Genomic DNA, 25,854 nt, shown 5'->3' on the forward strand with positions numbered 1-25,854 from the left:
ATCTCTCCAGGGAGGAAGGAGGGAAGCATTTGCCCATTGCTGCCATCCCCTGGGGGCTTGCTCCAGTGGGCGCTGATTCTCTGTATCTCCATGTGTGGAGCTTGTGCGTCAAACAGGTTCCCATGACTGGAGCCCAGGCCAAGAAACAAGAGACACAGGACATGCAAAATTATCCCAGAAAGTCTGCTGAATCACTCACAAAGTGTATCCAGTGCCTTGGGTGTCCTTCTGTACATATCACCTTGCAGAAGACTTTCCTCAGTCCCTCTAACTCTCTATCAGCCAAATATTCTTGAGGCCATCAATGGATTCTTCCATTTTTTCCTGAAGAAGTCATCAAAGGCATGGCCACCTGCTTGCCTGATCACCTGAACAATGTGTTTCATCTCTTTATCAATTCTTTGTCAGTTCTTGGATATTTCTCTTTCTTGCATAGATTTCAGTTGGGCATTGAGTGTTTCAGGCACTGAGTACTTGAGTCCTTCAGTAATCCAGCAGTCCTTTTCCCCCTGAACCCTTATAGTGGATTTCCATTTTGCTACATGTACATTTGATGAAACTCCACTGTAGCACTTGTCACAGTTGAGATTCCTTTGTGGTTATAAGCAACAGAAACTGAGTCTGGCCAACATAAGTGGATCCACTGGAAGGGAGCTGGGGCAGTTCAGAGAACGGGAAGAGGGGCAAAATCTGCACAGGTCAGGAAGGACAGGAACCAGGGAGGGTCCGACTTTAGAAAGTTATGGTCTGCCCCTCAAGGGTCCTTCCATCAGGTAGTGTAGGTTCGAACACCTGGAATCCTGGTGTCTCTGAATGAAATCTCCAATTCCAGGAGACAGGATAGCTTGGGTTGGGTGACTATCTTCTTGGACCAATCAGTCAGGCTATGGGATGAGGAAGAGGAAGGGGTTACAGGGACACAAACCTTGCAGGGAGTCTCAGGTCAAGAAGCCACCTGATTTTGTGCTCTCTGTATACAGCCAACCCCTTGGCTACCAGACACACACATGCACTCTTCTTCTCACACAAATGAAAATAACTCTCATTAACCTGTTCTGGATCCAATGATCCCATATACAATGACAAGTGCACTCACAACTCCCCGGGTTGGAGACAAATACAAATAATCTCCACCTACTGGGTGTTGAAGTCACGTCATGGAGTGGAGGGCTTTGGCATGGTGTCAATGTTTCTCTTGCTCCATTGGGCTCCTCTCTCAATATTTTGCATATATATTTGTATTTATATACACATAGAGATATTTGTAGGAATCAGAGAGGTTCAACAGAGGCTACAAGCACGATTGACCATTGCTGCCACTGATACAAAACTTTAACTGGTCATTCCACTCAAGGTTCCTCTTCCCTATGGGCAAGTTCATTCTTGTGGAGCCTGAAGCTCTTGGTGGTCATGCCTCAGTAAGGTTGTGGAATTTTCTATTAACCTTTGCTACTTATTTTGGTAGTTCTAGAAGGAATCCTAGGGCATCCCTCGAGTTCAACTTATATTCCTCCTGCCCTACTGAATAGTAACAATATGAATTTCTCTTGATCATCAGGATCAAGTACCACATCCAACCCAGTGAGCTCATTGTTATCTACCCATCAAGGAGCATGAGGAATCAGATATGACCAGTTCAATGAAACTGTTTTTGCGTGCCCTGAGAAAGGGATCCCCTCCTTAGGTGCTTACACCTCTAGACCAGAAGGTCCCAGAGTCATGGGAATTGAAAGCAAAATTTTTGAAAGTGGTTTATTATGTGTAATCATGAGAGCCATCATCTTCATCTTAACTTCTTAATTCCCAGATCCATAAATTATGACTATGGGAGAAAATGCACTAAATTCTAGGTATTGATTTAGATCATAACACATCTTTTGAGGCAGCATTCAACCTCTCAAGGTATTTTCTCCCAGCTGAGTCCCCTTGAGGCAATTCAATGATATCTAAGGCCATCACTTCTGGGGGCTGAGATTCATCAGGCTCCAAGTCAACCTTGATGAGGGACAGTCCATATGGTGTGGTTAGACATAGCTTCTCTATCAGTCACTTTGTCATGGAGCCAATTTTGGAAGCACTAGGCTGCCTGGGGAAGGGGGAAGACTTGCTGCCACCAAACATGTCTTCACTGATTGTTAGGCTCTATGACCGTGGAGGCCTTCTAGTGAGCACTCACCTGGGACAGGAGTATTTTCCAGCTCTGGCTTCATTCTGAGAGCTCCATCCATAGACCTTTTCCCTAAGTGTCTTCTCACCAAGCCTCCAGTTTTATTCTTTCTAATATTCTGGCCTTCCAGCCAGACATTTAGCTGTTACCCAAGAAACAATGCAGATCCTGGCCTGAGGACATCTCTCCTTCCAGGCCGAGTGGACTACGATGTTCTCTGTTGTCCTTCAGGAACACCCTTAAGAAGTGTCCCACAGCAGCCCAGTTCTGGCTGAAGCCACTGTGTGAGGCAGAAAGCCCAGCAAAATGTGAGAGACACTGTGTACTGATGACATGGTTTAAACACCTGAGTTTGGCCTTTCTGGACCTTTCAGTGATGTCTCTATTTAGTGTTTGCAAACTGGAGTTAGATTTCTGCTTCGTACAATCAAAGATGTTATATTTGGGGCCCCTGGATGTAATGGACTTGTTTCACAGGGAGCTGTTGTCTTCTTCTTAGTTGGGGGAATTCCCACCATGTGGAGTCATCACATTCTCTGCAGAAGCCAGAGAGACCAGACTCTTCCTTCTCTGGCATCCAGGGCTCATACTCAAGACTCGGCTTGATTTAGTGGCTGATTCCACATGGGATCCAGAATCTGGAGCAAGTGAAGCAAACACCAAGGGTGCTGAGAAACAATTCTCAGCGACTGCCCAAGAAGGTACTGGTGATGGAGGAGACTGTCCTGTCCCAGTATGGATAATATCTCAGGGTGGCAGAGGGAATGCCCTGTCCATATTGTTCTCCACAAAAGATGATTCTTTTCTCCCGCCCTTGGCACCATGAAGCTACCTTGGGTTGCATTTATTTTCCAAGCCTAGTCTCCATCCTCCTGCTGATTTGGGGGAACTCTGATACTATTCCAACAAATTTCCCTTTTTTTTTGTTTTCACTAAGAATCCAGAGTTGGTATCTTTGCTTGCCACTGATTGATACATACCAAGAGCCAGAGGCTGTATTTATTTCCTACATTAACAAGAATGCCTTAGGAATAGCAACTTCCACCGCAGTTTCAACCCGAGTAGGTTTATGAGCTCCCAGCCACTGTTGTCTAGGACACATCACTGGTTGGCATTGGCCAACTGGAGAGGTGAATAGGGTGTCATAGGAATCACTATTCTTGCCTCCTTCGAGCCTTGATGATGGCACCGTTCTCTCTACGTCCTCCAAGTATTTGGTATGCACTTTGATTTAATTATTTTGATAGAGATGTAAAACCCAATGGCCTTCACTGGTTTATCTCACCTTAATAGCCCCTGTCCATGGGTCTAGGTGAAGAGTCTACAGCTTTCAAGAGTAACCATTCCAGGTGTCCACTCAGGAACCTACAAAAACCCTCAGGTGACCAGCTGAGGGTTGGGTCCCAATGGTGAAGTGAACTCAAATCAGACATTCATTTATTACTTACCCCAGTAAGTATCCCCTCTGACCAGTAGACCATGGTCTGGGTCATTCTGGGTTGTTCTGCATCCCAGTAGTTAGTGAAACATTGGGGCCTGTATCCAACATTCCTGGGTATGTTGTGTTTCCTTTAACTAGCCCACTGTCACCTGAGGGGATGCTCCCCGGTCCATGGAGAGCAGATAGGAGGAATGTTCTCAGGTTGAATGTATGGAGTATGACGAGCCCTTTCCCAGACTCCTGGCTACCCTTTCCTCCAAGGGCTCTGGGTCTGTCCCATGACTCAGGTCTGAGAATAGGATGACAAGAAGAGACTGTCCAGCATGCTGCCCTTTGCCTGTTCTTCGCTCACCAGATTTTAGGTTTTACAACATAAGTGGACTGTCTATCAGTTCTATTGCTCGGGACCTCTGCACGTCAAACCTGGACCCCGATCATTACCCTCCATGCTGCCTGAAGTGACACCCATACTCTCTTTCCTTCTCACTGTGACCTGCCTCCCCTAGGGTTGACCTCTTGGGATCTCTTCCTCCTAAAGAGATCAGGGTCTGAGCCTCACTCTTTAGTCTAGAGTGTTCCTAGTCATCCATTTATTCCTTTTGTCAAAGTAGAGGGAAACCTCCTGGGCCCTAGCAGGAAACACAGTGTAGGTGGGAAATCCATGGAATATCAGATCTAACCTTCCAGTTTCCGGCACACTTTGATTCCTTCTTCTCCTCCACGTCAAGTACACTGTTTCTGTTTGGTGTCACAAAGTGGTGGCAAGCACTTAGTCAAGGTTGACCAACCCTGGGCACAGTTAGAATCACAGCCCACTGCTGGAGCAAAATGGTGTCAGCCAAGGACAACCACATCAATGAATCCAGAATGCTGTCTCACCTTCCTTGCCGAATAACTTAGACTCCACCTCACATGTTTTCTCCAGATGTTTGGAGCTTTCATAGTGAAGTCTTTCTCTTGCTTTGGCATGTAACTCTTTTCTCTTCTGCATTTCATCCTTGGGGCCATGCCAACTTCAAACGTTGGCTGCCAATCAACAAAGAGTGCCAACCAACAAAGGCACATGGGCAGAGTGTGCCCAGTGCCCTTAGGTCTGGTTTGTAATTGAGATCGTGCAACTCCCATCAGATGTCTCTATTGCAATTTTCTGGACACAACTTGTGAGAGGCTGAATAGTGACCCATCAAAGATGCTGTAGGGCCTGGGCCTTGCTTGCTCAGCAAAAGCCCACAAGCCCGTTGCAACCATGTGTCCTTCTGGCTCCCTTCTGGGCAGGACACCCACCTGCTGGGATTTGTAACAATCCAGGGCCTGGCCAATGTGGATCTACCTTATCTCATTTAAAGAACATCATGTCTTCAAGGGACACAGAACCTCCCCACGTGAGCTGCTGTTCCTGGGAATGCTGTTCATACCAGAGACAGCCTCTTGGCAAGCATATTGCCTTCCTGTTCCCCGCCTATATAGGAAACCCCAGCCCTCCCCACAGTGGCAGGTGCACCTTTTTCTGTCGAGCCAGCCACCATTGGACATCCCTGTAAGAAACTCCCAATAAACCTATATGTCTCATCCCTGTCTTCAGGTCTTTTCTTTGGTCTCTCAGCTACCCATCCCACACTGCTCACCCAGCTGGGCATGTGGCAGAACAGACACTCATCTCCTCATTCTTGGAATTTGGGAATATGTTAACTTACATAATAAAAGGGACCTTGCAGATGTGACTCAGGTAAGGATGTTGAGATGGGGAGATTATCTGGGATTACTGAGGAGGACCCAATGTAATTGTTAGGGTCCTTATAAGAGGGAGGCAAGAGGATCAGAGGGAAGCAAAGGAGATGTGATGATAGAAGTAGAGAGAGAGATTGGAAGATGCCACACTGCTGGCTTTGAAGATGGAGGGAGAGGCCAGGAGCCAGGGAATGCAGGTGACTCCAGAAGCTGGAAAGGCAAGGAAGTATATTCTCTCCCAGAGCCTCCAGAAGGAATGCAGCCCTCTGACACTTTGACTTTAGGACTTCTGACCACAAGAACTGTCAGAGAATTAATTTGAGTTGTTTTACTCTACCAAGTTTGTGGTCATTTGTTGCACCACCCATGGGAAATTAGCATGCAACTCTTTCCCCATCTGTGTCTTAATTCCCCCTGCAAAGATCTAGTGAGGATTGAATTCATCGTGTGAATCAGAAACCTACAGAATCCACCTCTGAATTTGGTTTCTATATGAAAGTTTTTCATCCTAAAATAAAATAATAACAAACTGGAATTTATTTCATGCCTGGAGGTGAACTTTCAAGATTTCAGGCAGGAGAGAGGTGTCAAGATGGTGACATAGGCAGACTCTGAACTCTCCTCCTTCCACAGACTCAACCAATTTACAACTACTCGGGAACAATTACCCCTGAGGGAGAACTGAAACCTGGATAAAAAGAACACCCACAACAAGTGACACTCCTTACTGAGATGGAAGAGGCAGAAGTTCCTTTCTGGAAGGGAAGAGAAGCCACCTTTGCAAGCCATGGTGCTTCATGGCCGACCAGGAGGAATCGTAACATACAAAGCCTTCCCTGGAGGAGTGGGGGACCTGAGTGGGGGAGCATTATGGCTATAAGCCTCCTTTTGCCTCAGTACAAGCAAGACAAGTCTCATAATATCTGGCTTTGCTGGCTACTAACAACAACAGGGAATAGCCCTGGAAAAGCTATCAGACATAAGGGGGAAAACGCTGGCTCTTAGAGGACCTGCACACAAATTCACCCATTTCAGAAAGCAGCCTAAAATCACCAGAAAGAAAAGTGCACAGTCCTTTGGTGAACAGAGATTTACCTCATAGGCTCTGATAAATCTCAGTGAGAGATACGTCCTCTCCAGGGACTGACACATTGGCGGCAGCCATTATTTTGACCTAGTACAGGTGGGCTGACACAGACACTGACACACACCTTTGTAGTTCTTCCCCTGGCCTGATAGCCCAAGATCTGCCCCACCCACTAGAGCTCCAATTTAATCCAGCTCAGCCAGGCCAGGCAGCCTGCCCTAGGGACTCACCCCACCCAACGGCAAGCCCTCAGGCAACTTGTGGGCCTGCATAGGCTGGGTGCCTGGATCCTCTGCAGCTGGGTGAGTGGGTCTGCCTCTGCAGGGCAGGTTGTGGACGAGGAGTGGGTGGAGTGTGTGGGGCATTGGTGGAGTGTGTGGGGCCTCTGCAGTGGGGTGACTGGGTTCGCTTCAGGGGGTGGTGATGCTCGCATGGGGCAGAGCTGTGTTGACAGTGCATGTGGCCATTTGGGCAGTGGGGTTTGTAAGCTGCAGATGACTTGTGCTTCCCAAACAGCCACATAGGGTATCAACCCCATGTTCCAAAGCCTGAAACAATTGGGTGCTCCTGTGCCTGGGGCCAGTTGCACTCACATGCAATCCTGAGAGAGCTGGCAACATCCTTGCAGGCCAGAGGCTTAGAGCAATTGTAAGCCCCTGAGCCTAGCAACCAACTATGCTGGGGGCCTACTCACTTAACAGAAAAACTCCAAGAAGAATGTGCTATTAGATCTTGCAGCCAACAGTGCTTGGGCTCTCTACACCCAATAAAGTGACTAAAGGCTCCATGGCAGCCACATGAAGCTGAGAATTACAACCAGCCAGACAAAGGGACAGCCTACCCTCCCTGGGAACCTGAGCAAGAGCAGCCCTGCCACAGAAGAAGGATACACGTGGCCCACACAGGGGACAGGTCTGCAACATTTGGAACTGGTGACGAGAGGGAAGCACACTCCTGGGCCTCATAAGGCATCTCTTACATAAGGCCACCTGTCTGAGATCAGAAGACGTAGCTGATTGACCTAATACATAGATATAAGCACAGAGAAAGAAGCAAAATGAGGAGGCAAAAGAATACATTCCAAGTGGGGAAGAGGACAATACCCCAGAAAAAGGACTAAATGGAACAGAAATAAACAATCCACCTGACAAAGAGTTCAAACAAAAAGTCATAAGGATGCTCACTGATCTTGAGAGAAGAATGGATGAACTCAGGGAGAATATCAAGAAAGAACTGGAAAATATAGAAAAGAACCAATCAGAAATGAAGAATACAATACTGGAAATGAAAATTCACTAGAGGGACACAATAGCAGAGTAGATGATACATAAGAACGGATCAGCAAGCTGGACGAAACACTAGAGGAAATCGCCCAAGCTGAACAGATAAAAGAAAAATATTTAAAAGAATGAGGCCAGTCTAAGAGACCTGTGGGACAACATCAAGCACATTAACATTCAAATTATAGGTGTCCCAGAAGGAGAAGAGAGAGACAAGGGGCAGAGAATCTGTCTGAAGAAATAATAGCTGAAAACTTTCCTAACTTAAGGAAGGAAACAGACATCCAGGTACAGGAAGCACAGAGAGCACTAAACAGGATAAACCCAAAGAGGCCAATATCAAGACACATTGTAATTAAAATGTTCATAATTAAAGATAAAGAGGGAATTCTAAAAGCCACAAGAGAAAGACAACAAGTGACATACAAAGGAAACCTCATAAGGCTATCAACTGACTTCTCAGCTGAAACCTTACAGGCTAGGAAGGAGTGGCATGAGATATTTAAAGTATTGGAAAGAAAAAACCTACAGCCAAGATTACTTTACCTGGCAAGGGTATCGTTCAGAATGAAAGGAGAGATAAAGAGATCCCAGACAAGCAAAAATTAAGAGTTTATCACTGAGAAACCAGTCTTATAAGAAAGGCTAAAGGGATTTATTTAAGTGGGAAAGAGAAGATCACAAGTAGGAAGAAGAAAATTATCCAAAAGAAGAAGAAGAAAAAAAAATCACTGGTAAAGATAAAAATACAGTAAAGGTAACAGATCAATAACCCATGAAGATAATATGAAGGTCAAAAGATTAAAGTACTAAAATTACCTATTTCAGCAATAAGAGGGTAATGGATAAACACACACAAAAATGAGGTTAGACACCATATCAAAAACATAAAACGTGGGAGGAAAGGAGTAAAAGAGTAGAGCTTTTAGAAAGAGGTCAAATTAAAGAGACCATCAACTTAATATAGATTGCTATATACGTAGGTTATTAGATATGAACTTCATGGTAATCACAAACCAGAAATCTTTAATAAATAAATACACAAAAAATAAGAGAAAGGAACCCAAACTTAATACTAAAGAAAGTCATCTAACCACAAAGGAAGAGAACACGAGAAGAAGAAAGGAACAGAGAACTACTAAAACACCCAGAAAAAAATGGCAATAAGTACATACTTCTCAACAGTTACTTTAAATGTCAATGGACTAAATGCTCCAATCAAAAGGCATAGGGTGGCCAATTGGATAAAAGAAAGACCCATATATATGGGGCATACAAGACACACACTTCAGACCTAAAGACACTCACAAACTGAAAGTGAAGGGATGGAAAAAGATACTCCATGCAAATGGCAAAGAAAAGAAAGCTGAGGTAGAAATACTTACATCAGGCAAAATAGACTTTAAAACAAAAATTGTGACAAAAGACAAAGAAGGGCACTACATAATGATAAAGGGAACAATCCAAGAAGAGGATATAACACTTGTTAATATCCATGCACCAAACACAGGAGCACCTGAATATATAAAGCAATTATTAACAGACATAAAAGGAGAAAAGGATAGTAACACAGCAATAGCAGGGGACTTTAACACTCCACTTACACCGATGGATAGATCATCCAAACAGATCAATAAGGAAACATTGGCCTTAAATGACACATTAGACCAGATGGACTTGGTAGATATATACAGAATTTCCCATCCCAAACCCACAGAACCCACATTCTTTTCAAATGCACACGGGAAATTCTCCAGGATTGATCACATATTAGGCCAGAAAACAAGTCTCAATAAATTTAAGAAAACTGACATAATACCAAGCATCTTTTCTGACCAAACTGTGTGAAACTAGAAAACAACTACAGGAAGAAAATCAGAAAAGCCACAAAAATGTGGAGATTAAACAAAATCCTACTGAACAATGATTGGGTCAATGAAGAAATCAAAGGAGAAATTAAAAGATATCTGGAGACAAATGAAAATGAAAATACGTCATACCAAAATTTATGGGATACAACAAAAGTGGTTCTAAGAGGGAAGTTTCTAGCAATACAGGCCTACCTCAACAAACAAGAAAAATCTCAAATAAGCAATCCAACAGTGCACCTAAAGGAACTGGAAAAAGAAGAACAAACAAAACCCAAAATCAGCAGAAGGATAGAAATAATAAAAATCAGAGCAGAAATAGATGAAATAGAGACTAAAAAGATGACAGAAAAAAATCAATGAAACCAAGAGCTAGTTCTTTGAAAAGATAAACAAAACTGACAAACCTTTAGGTAGACTCACCAAAAAAAGAGAGAAGGCTCAAGTAAATAAAGTCAGAAATGAAAGAGGAGAAATAACAACAGACACCTCCAAAATACAAAAGATTACAAGAGAATACTGTGAAAAGCTTTACGCCCAGAAATTGGATAATCTAGAAGAAGTGGATAAGTTCTTAGAATCATACAACCTTCCGAAACTGAATCAAGAAGAAATAGAGAATTTGAATAGACTAATCACCAGAAAGGAGATCAAAACAGTAATCAAAATCCTCCCAAAAGATAAAAGTACAGGACTAGACGGTTTCTCTGGTGAATTCTACCAAACATTCAAAGAAGACTTAATACCATCCTTCTCAAACTCTTCTAAAAAATTGAAGTGGAGAGGAAGCTTCTTAACTAATTCTATGAAGCCAGCATAACCCTGATACCAAAACCAGACAAGGATGACGCAAAAAAGGAAAATTACAGGCCAATATCACTGATGAACATTGATGCAAAAATCCTCAACAAAATACTAGCAAATCAAATACAACAATACATTAAAAAGATCATACACCATGATCACATGGGATTTATTCTGTGGATGCACGGATGCTTCAACATCCATGAATCCTTCAACATGATACATCACATTAACAAAATGAAGAATAACAATCACATGATCATCTCAATAGATGCAGAGAAAGCACTTGACAAGATACAGCATCCATTTATGATCAAAACTCTGAATCAAATGGGTATAGAAGAAAAGTACCTAACATATTAAAGGTCATATATGACAAACCCATGCTAATGTCATTCTCAATGGAGAAAAACTGAACGCCATTCCTCTAAGAACAGGAACCAGACAAGGATGCCCACAGTCACCACTCTTATAAGATCATATTGGAAGTCCTAGCTAGAGCAAACAGATAAGAAAAAGAAATAAAAGGGATCCAAATTGGAAAGGAAGAAGTGAAACTGCCACTATTTGCAGGTGACATGATTTTAAATACAGAAAAGCCTCAAGAATCCACCAAAAACCTTTTGGAAATAATAAATGAATACAGTCAAGTTGCAGGATACAAAATCAGCATACAAAAATCAGTTGCATTTCTATACACAAACAACAAAGCAGAAAGAGACGTTAAGAAGACCATCTCATTTACAATTGCAACAAAAAGAAGAAAATACCTAGGAGTAAAGTTAACCAAAGAGGTGCAAGTTCTGTACACTGAAGACTATCAAACACTGTTGAAAGAAATAGAGACACAAAGAAACAGATTGGAAGAATCTCTTGGATTGGAAGAATCAACATAGTTAAAATGTCTATACTTCTTAAAGCAGTCTACAGATTCAACGCAATCCCTATCAAAGTTCCAACAACATTTTTCACAGAAATAGAACAAAGAATCCTAAAATTTATATGGAACAACAAAAGACCCCGAAGAGGAAAGGGAATCCTGAGAAAAAAGAACAAAGCTGGAGGTATCACACTCCCTGATTTCAAAATATACTACAAAGCTATAATAACCAAAACAGCATTGTTCTGGCACAAAAACAGACGCACAGATCAATGGAACAGAATCGAGAGCCCAGAAAGAACTCCATACATCAGTGGACAGCAAAATTTCGACAAGTGGGCCAATAACATTTTCAAGTACCTTGTCTGACCGGGGAAGGGAAACAATAGAAAAAACAAACAAATGGGATGACATCAAACTAAAAAGCTTCTGCTCAGGAAAGGAGACACCCACAAAACAAAAAGACAACCTAACAATTGGGAGAAGATATTTACAAACCACATATCTGATAAGGGGTTAATATCCAAAATATATAAAGAACTCATACAGCTCAACAACAACAAAAAAACGAACAAGCCAATTAAAAAATTGGCAAAACATCTGAACAGACATTTCTCCAAAGAAGATATAGAGATGGCCAATAGGCACGTGAAAGGATATTCAACATTATTAAGTATCTGAGAAACGCAAATCAAATCTACAATAAGATATCACCTCACTCTGGTCAGAATGGCTGTAATTAACAGGACAGGAAACAACAAGTGTTGGAGAGGTTGTGGAGAGAAGGGAACCACCCTACACTGCTGGTGGGAGTGCAAACTGGTGCAGCCACCGTGGAAAGCAGGATGGAGTGTCCTCAAAAAATTAAGAATAGAGCTGCCATATGATCCAGCTATTCTACTGCTGAGTATTTACTCAAAGAACATGAAAACACAAATGCATAAAGATACATGCACCTCTATGTTCATTGCAGCATTTTTCACAATAGTCAAGACTTGGAAGAAACCTAGGGACCCATGAAGGGACAAACGGATAAAGAAGATGTGTTATACATACACAATGGAATACTACTCAGCCGTAAGAAATGATGAAATCCAGCCATTTGTGACACCATGAATGGAGCCTGAGAGTATTATGCTAAGTGAAATAATTCAGAGGGAGAAAGTCAAATACTGTACGATCTCACTCATAAGTAGAAGATAAGAACAACAACAAACAATCACATAGAGACAGAGATCGGATTGGTGCTTACCAGAGGGGAAGAGAGGAGGGGGGAGGGAGAAAGGGGTGCTCAGGCACATGTGTGTGGTGATGGATGGTAATTGGTCTTTGGGTGGTGAACATGATGTAATCTACACAGGAATCGAAATAGGATGATGTACACCTGAAATTTGTATAATGTTATAAACCAACGTTACAGCAATAAAAAAGAAAAGAAAGAGAAAATATCCTTTAGCTACACTCTGAGGGAAGACGGTTTCACAGTTTGGGCTATTAGAACTCCAGATCATTAAATGAAGAGTAAACTTTTTTTAAATGAAAGGGTAAAGTTTTTAACTATTAAAAAAAGAAAAAATATTTCAGCCACGTTTTTATTGGAAGCATCAGAAGTGACTGTCCTAGTACAGGTCCCAGCATTTTTTGTCCCGTCTACACTGGCTGTCAGCAGCTGCCACCTGGAATGATGAGGGGAGGGGATTTACCCTGGCCCTGTCCCCCACAGAAGCCAGAAAAACTATTCCAAATATGCCAACCCTCCTGAGGGTCTGTGCACTGCAACCCAGGTCTGTGGAACAAATTTCAGCGCCAGTTAAGATTCTTGGGTTGCAAGCAAAAAATTAACAGCAAAGCAAAATAAAGATAAAAACAAGTGTGAGAAGACAAAAACAAATTAAAAAAAAAAAACGAAAACCTTCTGGCCAACTCAAGAATAGAGGTATTAATTGGAACGATCCAGAATATTCACAGAATTAAAGAGAGTGGCGCACACGTGCACACACATAGGCAAGGCCCGGAAAAGTTCAGGAATCTCTGCAGGAGGAGCCGTGCTCCCCTCAGGCCTCAGCTCACAGCCTCTTGCCTCTGAGGGTTTTCATTCTGGTTTTCCTATTTCCCAGGAAGAGATCCTGATTGGTTCAAGGGGACCTTAGAGCCATCATCCATGGCAAGGGGACAGGGTCAGTAAGGGACTGTAGCACCAGGGGGCATCGTCCTGGGCAGGCAGGCTCCCTAATTAGGCCTTTGCAGGAGCTCCCTCCTCATCCCCAGGGGGCATGGAGGAGCAGGAGGGTCCACCCTCTGACCACCTCCCTCTCAAGTACTGTCTCTTTGCGGGAGGGGGAGCTGCCCTCTGCTGGGCCAGCCCCTGAAGTGGTGGGTGGCTGTGCTTTACTAGGGGGCAGGCGGCTGAGCCTTAAAGGCCCCAGACTTCCTCCTCACTCCCCCATCTTGTGGAATGAAGAGCAGATCAAGGCCTTGCCCTTCCCCAGCAAGGACTCTGGGAGTCTCTCTTCCTTCTTTCCAGACCCCACCTGATTTCCCTCCTTCCCAGCTCCTCTCTGCTCCCATTCATCCTGTCCTGTTTCAGCTCTCTGCCAGCAATGGCAGTGGGTGCAGAGGGGACCTCACTGGCCATCCTTGTCACGTGGCTGGTTGGATATATGGTTAAAATGGATAAACCGGCCCAGGCATTAGATCCTAGGAGAAGGAGAGAAAAGCCTCACTTACATTCCAGGCCTGGCTTTCATTCCAAGATTAATCACCAGAAGTTTCTGCACTGGTTTGGAAGAGAAGAATTCGTCGGATGTTTGTCCAACATTAGTAACCTGGCCCTTAATTTCTTTCCATTGTTCTTTTGTGTCCGGTGAGGATGGGAGGAGGGGGTGCCTGGAAGAATTCAAGGAAGAAGCTGCACCCAGAACCCCCACATCTTGGAGCATGTCTTAGGCTGAGGAGATGTGCACCCACAGGCTAGGATTTGTGGATCGAGAGACTAAGCGGGGATTCCAGAGTCCAGAGTGAAGACCGAAGATCAGGGGATGCTGGAACCACCCCTCCCCCACCCCATGGTCAACGTGAGTCTGGATAGTTCCTTGTGTCGGCCTCAGCCAAAGGCTGGAAGACCTCAGGGACTGGTGGGTCGTATCAGTGAACAGACCAGGAGGATGGGGCCCTAATCATTCAGGTGCTGTGCCATCCCACTATCCTTCTCATAGAGAAAAGTCTCAGTGGGATTATTAAAAACCCAGCAGCTAAGAAGAAAAGAAAAGGCCCGCATCTAGGAATCTGCTTACTCAGAGGATCAGGAAGGAATAAGATTGGTTTAAAAGACAGAGTTTGGAGCCGGCCCAGTGGCAGAGTGATTAAGTTCACGTGTTCCACTTTGGAGGCCTCGGGCTTGTCAGTTCAGATCCTGGGTGCGGACCTACAAATTGCTCATCAAGCCTTGCTGTGGCAGACGTCCCACATATCAAGTAGAGGAAGACGGGCACAGATGTTAGCTCAGGGCCAGTCTTCCTCAGCAAAAAGAGGAGGATTGGTGGTGGATGTTAGCTCAGGGCTAATCTTCCTCAAAAAAAAGACAGAGTTTGGACTTGCTGTCAGATAGGAACGTTGGAAATGTCTAATCCTGGAACATCGAAGGATGACATGCTGATTGAGCCAGAGAAATGAGGGTCGCCTGAGAAGAAAGGATGAGGCCTGTAAGCCAGCCCGGGCAGAGGAAACAGGCAAAAATGGAGCCATCTGCCCAGCTGCTCCTTAGCTGGGATCAGGAAGGACCGGGGTGGTGACTTGCCGCTGGGTCTTGGAAGGGGTGGGGCCGGGAGAGGATGAAGGGGTCCATTCACCTCCCACTAAGGGAGCAGGGAGGGAGGAAATGACCAAAGGCACTTTCTAGCGTCTGTAGATAAGAGTTTAATGAGAACCACAGAGGGACAGCCAAGCCCTGAGCAGATTTGAGAAGGGAGATCAGAATGGAGTATTTCAGAAGTTAATTCATGAGTTTCCTGGTGACAACGATGGGAATGGGAAGTAAGACTGGCTGTACCTTGAGAGGCATGTGCCAGAGGATGCTGGGATGGGACTCAGAGGGAATGAGGTCAGAGAAGATGGGACACACTCAAGGGGCCCAGGCATGGGATCCGTGGGTGGAGTTTGGGGCAAAGTTCCATGTTAGGCTGGTAGGAGAAGACCTCCCCCAATGGAAGCACTCCACTCCAGGAAGTGAGGGGGCTGGACTGTCCCCACAATGATGGTCTCTGGCAGATCCAGAACTTCCTGGCTTCCTGTCTCTCAGTATGGTGGGTCCTGCAAGACGGACTCCAGAGGCAAGTATGGGGAACAAATGCCTATAAAGAAAGGACAAGGAAGGAAGGTGCTCTGACCCAGAAAACAGTGTGAGCCCTATCCAAGCTTGGGAGGAGCAGTTCCCACTTAAGAAGCCAAGTAAGATATCTCTGGTCCCGTGTGAAATGAGACGAGGAACCACTGAGGCAGGCAGCCGTCAGAGGCTTATCTCCCGGCCGCCTGGAAAGAGGCTGCAGGAAGGAATGTTCCTTCCTCCACGGAAGCCACGCCAGTTCCCAAGACCTGAACCCTCAAAGGCCCAGGGCATGTGGCTTTGGGAGGGAGCACCTCATGGGGTGCATCGGTCTCCTAACTGGAGTTGCACCCGCTTCCCGTTTGCTACACCTGGAGTTTGAATTTGACGAATCCATTGCTCGAGTCTTTTCTGAATTCTCTTCATGTGTGTCCAGCTTGCCACGGCCTCAGCTCCTATGAATATTTAAATGATGTCCAGTTGGGATCTGCATCTCTCCCGTAGCCGTGTCTCTCCCTAAGGCTACAGAGCTGAAGTCTAGCAAACGACAGAAAGAGCTAGGAGAGAGCGTTGTCCCCAAAAGGACCTAAGGAAGGGTCAGCACTAAAGCCATTGTGGGCAGGAGACCACGGAATGGGGGTGGAGAAATGGGTCTGAAAGTCAGCCCCCCTCATTCATTCATTCATTGCATCATTCATTCATCACACACTCATTGACACCCCTCCCTTTCCGTGAGTCTAGCACTTGTGAGGTTCTGGGGATATAAAGATTAGACAGGGTCCTGTCCTGTCTGGAGTTCAGAGTCTAGATGGGGGACACACATGGGATAGCGGCTTCCAGCCAGGATCTCTCCAGGTTCATCTGACCCTGAGCCTCCCTCGCCCCTTGTGCTCCCGCATCACTGAAGTGCTCTTTGCTTCCCCACACACCCTAGGATGTTCCTCCTCTGTTCCTCTACTGTGCCCTCCCCTCTGCCATCCTGCACACCTGGCCCTCCTTCCCCTGCCACCTCCTGCTTGTCCTTCGCCCTCTGCACAGAGTGACTTCCTCCCTGGACCTCCTGGGCCCCTCAGTGTGATTCTGATGCTCCTCCTCTGGGCCCCACAATCCCGCGGGCTCTCTTTGGTGCAGCCTCAGTGCAGCTTATTCTCATGGGCTGTTTCACCGGCTCCTGCTCCTGCTGCGGGGACCAGGTCTCATTCTCTGCATCCCCTGGGTGCAGGGGATGTGGCTGTGGATGCTGCTGAACCAAACGGAATGTGTGGAACAGAAAGAGGACTGAATCTGTTTTTTATCAATAGTATTGCAGCAAAATTTTACGTACCATGAACTGCAGCTAATTCAAGTGCACAATTCAAGAATTTTAACACATGAAACCACAAATGCAATCAAGACTCAGAACATGTATATCACCCCAAAGATTTCTTCTGTTCTTTCCAGTCCTTTTCTCTCCTATCCCCAGGCACCCCTGATTAGCATGTTGTCACTATAGGGATACACACATATATATATTCTATGTGTATATGTGACATATGATATAATAAAAAACATAAAATATAAAGTGGCATATATGGCATGATTACGTGTAAATACTCTGTACAGTATTTGCTGGAATTGTATATGAGTGGAGTAATGCAGTATGTATGGTATATACCATCCTTCTTCCCGGAATGATGGTTTTAGATTCATTCACATCGCTGTGTGGTATATCAGCAATCCACTTTTTTAAATTGCTGGGTGATCTGTATGGAGATGCCATGTTTTGTTTATCCTGTTGATAGACATTTGGGTTGTTTCTAAGATGAAACAATTGTGAATAAAACTGCTCTGTACTAGTCTTGTTAGCAAACCTGGTTCATTTTTGCCAGAAAGCCAAACACTGAGCCGACAAGATTGCAGCAGAGACAGAGTTTACTCACAAGGCAACCATGTGAGGAAGCAGGAGCATGAGCCTCAAATTCGCTTCCCCAAAAATAGGGACTCAGGGATATTTATGGGATGGGGGCAAGGTGGTCTGAAATGTGGAGATGGATGATTGGAGGTGAGGAGAGGTGAGGTAATTGCTGATCTGCACAAGTGTAGTCAGACTCCATGCCTCTTCACAGGACCCGTGTTCACAAAATGGCGGCATTAGCATGATCTGAGGGTGGAGTTTTTAGCCTCTTGATGTCAAAAGATGGCCTATCGGACATCTACACGGGCCCAGTTGATGATCTGGTGGTCTCAACCAGCCTGGAGTGGACAAGGGGTTCTAATTCCTGAAAAACAGCTCACACACCCATTGCCATGGTGACCCAGGCTCCAGGGAGATGTTCTCTATAGGAGCCTAGTGGGAGTCAGACAGCGTATTGCCTAAGCAGCACAGTTAACGATGGGTGGGTTAAACAGCTAAAGGCTATAATCAGTAATTGCTAAAAGGAAAAAACTTTAGTATTTAGATACTTAATCATCAATGACTATTTGCCAGTTTCAGTCTTGTAGGGACATGTGTTTTCATTCTTCTTGGGTAAATACTAGGAATGAACTGGCTTGCACAGTGTGGTAGGTGAAGACTCATCTTTTGAAGAAACTGCCAAATCGTTTCCCAAGTGGCTGTACATTTCACGTTTTCATCAGGAGTTTCTGAGATTTCTGGTTTCTCTGTATCATCACAATACTTGGAACTGTCAGTCATTCTAATTTTAGCCTCTCCAATGGGCGTGCAGTGGGGTCTCACTGGTGTTTTAATTTGCACTTCCGAGATGATAACGTAGTCGTCTTTATTGGCCATTCATATGTCTTTTTGTGTGAGGTGTCTGTTTAAACCTATGTCCACTTAAAAATTGAGTTGTATTTTTATTATGGACTTGGAAGAATTTTTAACATAATCTGGATACAAGTCTTTCATCAGATATATGTATTGAAAAAATGTTCTATCTGGAGTTCTCTTTTGCTTTTCTTAATGTTTTTTGACAAATTGAAGTTTTCAGCTTTGATAAACTACAATTTATCAACTTTTTCTCTTTTATGGTTGATGCTCTTTGAATCTTATCTAAGAAATCACTGCCTAGCCCCAAAGCTACAGTTATTTTCTCGCATGTTTTTTTCTAAAGTTTTAAGTTTAAGCTTTTGCATTTAGTTTTTTGATTTTCATTCCATGTTAATTTTTGTGTGTGACATGAGATAAAGGCCGATGTTCCCTTGTTTCATATGAATATCCAGTAATTTCAGTATCATTTCTTGAAAAGACTTTTCTTTCTCTACTAAACCACCTTGGCCCCTCCTCCACAAATCAATCCACATGTATATTGGGTCTACTTCTAGATTCTCTATTCTGTCTGCTTAGCTGATATGTCTCTCCTTTTACCAAAACCTCATTGTCAAGTTTTCTAGGGTTAATAGTAAGTCTTATAATCAGGTAGTGTAAGACATCCAACTTTGTTCTTTTTAAAATTGCTGTGAGTCTCAGGGCTGAGGCGGGAAGCTGTCAGCGCATACAGACACCGTCCGCCTGTAGCTGCAGGTGAGCTCAGAATGGGCTGTGGACATGAGGCAAGGCATCTACGGGGTCTGCTCCAAGGTGTTGAATAAATACCTATTGCATAAAAAAAATTGCCCTGGCTGTTCCAGGTCATTTGCATTTCTGTATGAATTTTTGAATCAACCTTTCAGTTTCTACAATTTCTTCAATTTCTGTAAAAATGTGTCTACTGGAATTTTGATTGTCATTGTATTGAACTTCCAGATCAATTTAGGGAAAATTGACATGATATCACTATTGAGTCTTCTAGTCCACGAAGACGTTATGTCTCTACATTTATTTAGGTCCTGTTTACTTACTTTCAGCAATGTTCTGTGATTTTCAGTGAAGAGCTCTTGCATGACTTTTCTTTGTTCTCCCCAAAGCCCTGGTACATAAGTATATTCTAGTTGGATATCCTTCTAGTTCTTCTATGTGAGCTGCCACAGCATGGCTACTGACAGATGAGTGGCGTGGTTCCGCGGCCCCGGAACCAAACCCAGGCCACCCGAAGTGGAGTGCACCAAACTTTAACTGCTAGGCCATCAGGTCTGGCTCTCTTGCATGACTTCTGAGAAATTTATTTCTATGTATTTTATAGGTTTTGGCACGATTGTAAATGAAACTGTGTCTTTAATTTCACTTTCTAAGTTGTTTGATGCTAGTATAGAAAAATACAATTAATTTTTCTATTTTCACCTTTTTTTTTTTTAAAGATTGGCACCTCAGCTAACATCTGTTGCCAATCTTCTATTTTTTTCTCTCTTCTTCCTTTCCCAAAAGCTCCCCAGTACATACTTGTATATTCTAGTTGTGAGTGCCTCTGGTTGTGCGATGTGGGATGCCACCTCAGAATGGCTCGATGAGCAGTGCCATGTCCACGCCAAGGGTCCAAACCAGTGAAACCCTGGGCCGCCAAAGCAGAGCGTGCGAACTTCATCACTCGGCCATGGGGCCGGGCCCTATATTAACCTTTTTAATAGTTTAATATAGCTAAATTTACTTATTATTTCTAGTAGTTGTTTTGTAGAGTCTTTAGGATTTTCTACACAAATACTAATGTCATCTGCAAATATAGACAGTTATTCTTTTTCAGTTCCAGCTTTATGCCATTCATTTCTTTCACTTGCCTTATTGGAAGGGCTGGGGGTTCCAGGATGGTGTGGAAAGGAAGGGACTGGGTGGGCATCCCTGCCTTGTTCCAGTCTTAGGGGGAAACATGTCACCCTCAGCTATGATATTTATCACAGGATTGTTGTAGATGTCCTTCATGATATTGAGGAAGTTTCCTGCCATTCCTACTTGGCAGAGAATTTTTATAAGGAATGACAAGGTAATTTTGTCAAACGCTTTTTCTTCTTCTATTGAAGTGATCACTTGATTTTTGCTCCTTTATTCCATTCTTATGACCAATTAAATTGATTGAGATCAATTGGTTAGTTAAAGTAACCTCGCATTCCTGGGATAAACTCTACTAAGTCGTGGTGTATGATTCTCTGCATGTATGTATTGATGCATGTATGTATATTTCCGGGTTCGATTTGCTAATATTTTGTTAAAGATTTTTGTTTGTATGTTGATGAGGGATATTGTGATATTTGAATTTTTAAAAAATCATGAAATGAATTGGGAAGTGCTCCCTCCTACTCTATTTTCTGAAAGTGTCTGTGTGTGACTGTTGTTATCTCTTCTTTGAATGTTTGATGGAATTCACTAGTGAAACCATCTGGGCCTGGAGTTTTCTTAGGAGAAAGTTTTTGATAAAGAATTCTTCTAATAAATACAGGGCTATTGATATTTTCTATTTCATATTGTGTCAATTTTGATAAGTTATATTTTTTGGAGAATTTGTCCATGTCATCTAGTTTGTCAAGTTTGTTGGCATCAGGTTGTTAACTATATTCTCTTGTTGTCCTTTTAATATTTGCCTGATCTGTATTGTAAATCTTCTTTCATTCTTGATACTGGTAGTTTGTGTCTTCTCTCTCTCTTTTATTTTTTTTCCTGATCCATCTAGCAAGGAGGTTATCCATTTGGTTGATCTTTTCAAAGAAGTAGCTTTTGGCTTTGTTCATTTTCTCAATGGTTGGTCTGTTTTCCCTTCACTGATTTCTACTCCGTATTCATCTTCTCCTTCCTTCTGCTACCTTTAATTTGCTCTCTTTTTCTCTAGTTTCTTGACTAGTTTTCTAGATTTTGATCTAGAATCTTACATCATTGGTTTTAGACTTTTCTTATTTCCTAATATAAACATTTAAAGCTGTCATATTAGTTTCCTGTTGCCTCTGTAACAAATTACCTCAAACTTAATATCTTAACACAACACAAATTTATTCTGTTACAGGTCTGGAGGTCAGGAGTCTGAAATCAGTTTTGCTGGTTAAAGTCAAGGTGTCAGCTGGATCGGTTCTTTCTGGAGGCTCCAGCCGTGAATCTGTTTCCTTGTCTTTTCCAGCTTTGGGAGGCCTCCTGCCTTCCTCGGCTTGTGACCCCTTCCTCGCACCACTCCAACCTCTTGCTTTCATCATCTTATCTCCTCCTTTCTCTTCTGAGCCAAACCTCTCTCTGCCTCCCTTATAAGGACACTTGTGATTACATTTGACATCCACTCAGATAATCTCGGGTAATCTCCTATTCGAGATCCTTAGCTTGATCACATCTACAAGCCCATTTTGTCGTATAAGGTCATAGTCGTGTTTCCAGGAATTAGGACATGGACATATTTGGGAGGGCCATTGTTCAGGCTGTGAGGACTATAAATATTCCTCTGAGCAGTGAATGCTACCAATTTTTACATATTGTGGTTTCACTGGAATTCATTTCAATGTATGTCGTATTAAATTCCCTTGAGAATTCTTTGACTTACGGATAACTGAGAAGTGTATCTTTTAATTTCCAAATATTTGGGATTCTCCTGGATATCTTACTTTTATTGATTTTGAACATAATTCACTTGTGGTCAGAGAGCATATTCTCCATGAGTTCAATCCTTTAAATTTATTGAGCCTTGTTTACTGGCCCAGCAAATGGTCTACTTTGGTGACCATACCATGTGTCCCTGAAAAGAATGTGCATTCAGCAGTTGGTGCGTGTAGGGCTCTAGAAATATCAGTTAGTTCAAGATAATTAGTATGATGTTCAGATTCTCTGTGACTTTACTGATGTTTTATTTATCTAGCAATTGTTAAGAAGGAGGATGTTAAATTTTCCAACCATGAGTTTGGGATTTTCTATGTCTATTTCTCCTTTCATTTGTACCAATTTTTCCGTCATGTATTTTGAGGTACTTTTATAGATGCATACACATTTTTTATTATTATGTCTTCCTAAGAAATTGACCCTTTCATCATTATGAAATGTCCCTTGTTATCTTTGCTGTATGCTTTGTCTTGATGTCTATTTTATCTGGTATTAAGATATCCATCCCTGCTTCCTTATGCTGTTTGCATGGTATACATTTTTCCATGCGTTTACTTTCAACCTATCTGTGTCTTTATATTTATTGTTTACATTTGTTTGTACTATCTTTAAATGTCTCTAATAGACAGTATATACTTGCAAGTTGCTTTCTAATCTATTCTGATAATCTAATCTCTGCCTTTTTATTGGAGTGTTTAGTCCATTAACATTTAGTGTACTTATTGATGTGGTTGGATTTCAGTCTATCATTTTATTACTTGTTTTCTGTCTTTCCATTCCTCTGTTCCACTTTCCTGTCTCCTTTAGGTTACAGGAACACTTTTTAGAATTCCATTTTAATTTATCTGTTGACATTTTAGCTGTACTACTGTGCATTCTTTTTTTCTTAGTGCTGGAGAGATTACCATATACATCCTTAACTTTTGACAGTTCACTTAGAGTTACTATTTCAGCACTTCATGTGAAATGTAGAAACCTTGCTGCTGTCGAGGTCCATTTACCACCTCCTCGATCCTTCATGTCCTTGTCGTCATATGTATGTACATTATACACCCTACAAGATAGTATTTTAATTTTTCCTTTAAACGGTCACATGTATTTTAAAGAAATTAAGCAAAATCAACCTTTTCAGATATTTACCTTTTCTGATGCTTTTCATTTCTTTCTCGAGATTGGACTGTGCCTTGTTATCATTTCTCTTTAGGTGAGGAATTTGCTTTGGCATTCCTTGTATTATATTTTTATAAACAATGAATTCTTTTAGCTTTGCTTTATCTAGAAATGTCTTTATGTCACTATCCTTTCTGAAGGATATCTTTTCTGGATACAGAATTCCGGTTGACAGTATTGTCTTTCAGCCCCTGAATGATGCTATTCCAGTGTCTTCTGGTCTCCACTCTTACATGCAGGAAGCTCTCAGATGCTTGTATCATTGTTCCTTGTATTAAATATGTTCTTTTTCTTTAACTGCTTTTGAGATTTTCTCTTCAACTTTGGTTTTCAACCATTTTACTATGATGGGCCTGGGTGGGATTGTCTTACGTTTATTGTGTTTGGGGTTCACAGAACTTCTCGAATGTGTAAATTTATCTCTTTCACCAAGTTCGGGAAGTTTTCACCCATTATTTCTTCAAATATTTTTCCCCCACTCCATTCTCTCTTTTTCCTCCTGGGATTCCAAGTCTCCAGTTATCCATCACCTTCGGATCTTTTGATATTTTCCCAAAGGTCCCTGAGACTCTGTTTATTTTTTTAAACATTTTTCCTCTTATTTCCTTAGATTGGATAATTTCTTAAAAGTGTATATTTCAGTTCATTCTTCCTCTGCCATCTCTATTCTGCTATGAAACACAGACATTCCTGTTTTTAATTCCAGATACTCTGTAGTTCAGTTCCAGAATTTTCTTTTGCTTCTTTCTTGTATTTTCTGTTCCTCTGCTGAGATTCCTAACTTTTCAGACAAGAGTGTTTTTCCTTCCCTCATAAGCATAGTAATAAGAACTGCCTTTAAGTTTTCAATTATTAATTCCAATGTCTGCAGCATTTTAGAATTGGCCTCTGTTGATTACCTTTCCTTTTGAGAATGGGTTACTTTTTCTTTGCTCTTTCTCTGTTATCCTGGATGTTATCAATATTACGTTGAAGAGACTATGGGTTCTGTTATACAACTCCAAAGACTTTTTTGCTCATTACCGGGAACTAACTTGGCTAGACTTAAATTGCGAATCTCTCTTGTCTGTGACAAGAGGCAGCTAGCATCTCATTTCAGACTGCTTTTAGTCTGCTTAATAATTGTATCGTTCAAGATCAGTCAGACACTAGGGTAGAGATTAGGCACAGAATTTCGAGTTTCCCTTCTGTGGTTTTCTCCTTAAACAATTTGGTCAGTGGTGTTAGAGACCTCCTCAACCCTCATTCTGCCTAATGGCTTATTTTTCCCAAATCTTGCACCCAACTATAGTCATGAACCCCAAAGCCAAAAAGTTCTATCTTCATTTTCTGGCTGTGGTCCCCTTGGGGTAATGGAGGCCTTAGAGGAAACACTCAAAAAGGCACCATTACGGGATTCAAAAATACTTAAGAAGTGAGAGAGATCACATCTGGTGATAGGTCATAGCATCTCCCATCTACATGCTGATGATGGCACTTAGAGAGAAAGAAGATGAGGTGGGGATATGGTCAATGCACTTTGGTCCCTGGTAATGTGATTGTTGGGCAAATAAAATGGTTTCAGTTTCCTATTGAAGTGTGTAAAACTACCACAGTGGAAATAGGTCTAGAAGTATGAACACCAAAAAGTTACACTTATTCTATATGTTTTTAAAGCAATTTTCAAACAGTGAGCAGGTAACATTTTATTTTATTGTTTTTCCAAAAGATGATGGCATTTCTAGATTGATGACCATAGAAGAGACCAATAATTGTCCCCAAATTTTCAGTCTTCCCTCTGTTTTTTTTTTAACTTTTTCTTATTGTGCTAAAATATACATAACATAAAATAGACTGCCTTAAGCATTTTTATCCTCCTCGTTTTTGATCATAGAAGCTGCTGAGTTTTCGCTGGACACAGGGCTGCCCAGCCCCCTCAGAGCTCCCCGTCGCCTCATTAGTAAATTCTGGCTAATCCAGGGTGAGGGGAATGACGTGTGCAACTTCTAGGTCATGTCCTTAAAGGGGACATTCTCGTGCTCCACGTCCTCCTTTGTCCTTCTTTTGGGCTGGAATTTCTGGAGGAGAGCCAGCTTCCACATGGAAGAAAACAACTCCCTGGGGAGGGCAGAGAAACAACAGACTGGACTTCTGGGCAACTTTTGGAAGCAAAGCCACCTACCTCCCAAACTGGCCAGCAACTTGGACTTCAATGTCTGGAGATAAATAAATCTTCTGTATTGTTTGAGTCCACATGTTAGCATCTTGTGACTCTCTGTTACAGCAGCTCAGCAGCAATATTCTAACTAATCCAGCTCATGCCTGGATCTGCCAGTTCCTGGAGGTGAACCACATTCAGGGGCTCTGGAGGGCATCTGGGAATAGCTGGGAGGGGCCTCCAAGATCCTTGCCCTCCTTGTGAGTCTAGGGTTACGCAGCCACAAAAAGCAACGAACTATGGATACACGGAGCAACTTGGTTGGATTTCAAGGGCATTATGCTGAGTGAATTTTTTAAAAGGCCAGTCTGAAAGGGTCACCTGCTGTATGATTCCAATTATAAAATATTCTCAAAATGCCAAAATTTTAGAGATGGAGAACAGATCAGTGGTTGCCAGGGGTTAGCGAGGTCATGGGAAGGTGTGATCCTAAAGGCTTAGCACCAGGGAGTTCCTTTGCAGTGACAAGACAGTCTGTATGCTGATTAGTGGG

The 25,854-nt window shown here is 42.7% G+C and overlaps 1 protein-coding gene across 1 annotated transcript in view; it reads left to right on the plus strand.

Annotated features, from left to right (window-relative positions):
* Positions 1-13,607: 13,607 nt before the first annotated feature.
* Positions 13,608-25,854, plus strand: part of LOC106837634 (apolipoprotein L2-like) — a 33,555-nt gene continuing 21,308 nt past the window's right edge. Inside the window, exon 1 of the mRNA XM_070506955.1 lies at positions 13,608-14,329. The gene's annotated coding sequence lies outside the window, so the exon portion shown is untranslated. The remainder of the gene's footprint in view (positions 14,330-25,854) is intronic.

The sequence above is a fragment of the Equus asinus genome, chromosome 4, assembly GCF_041296235.1.
Source record: "Equus asinus isolate D_3611 breed Donkey chromosome 4, EquAss-T2T_v2, whole genome shotgun sequence".
NCBI classification, from domain to species: domain Eukaryota; kingdom Metazoa; phylum Chordata; class Mammalia; order Perissodactyla; family Equidae; genus Equus; species Equus asinus.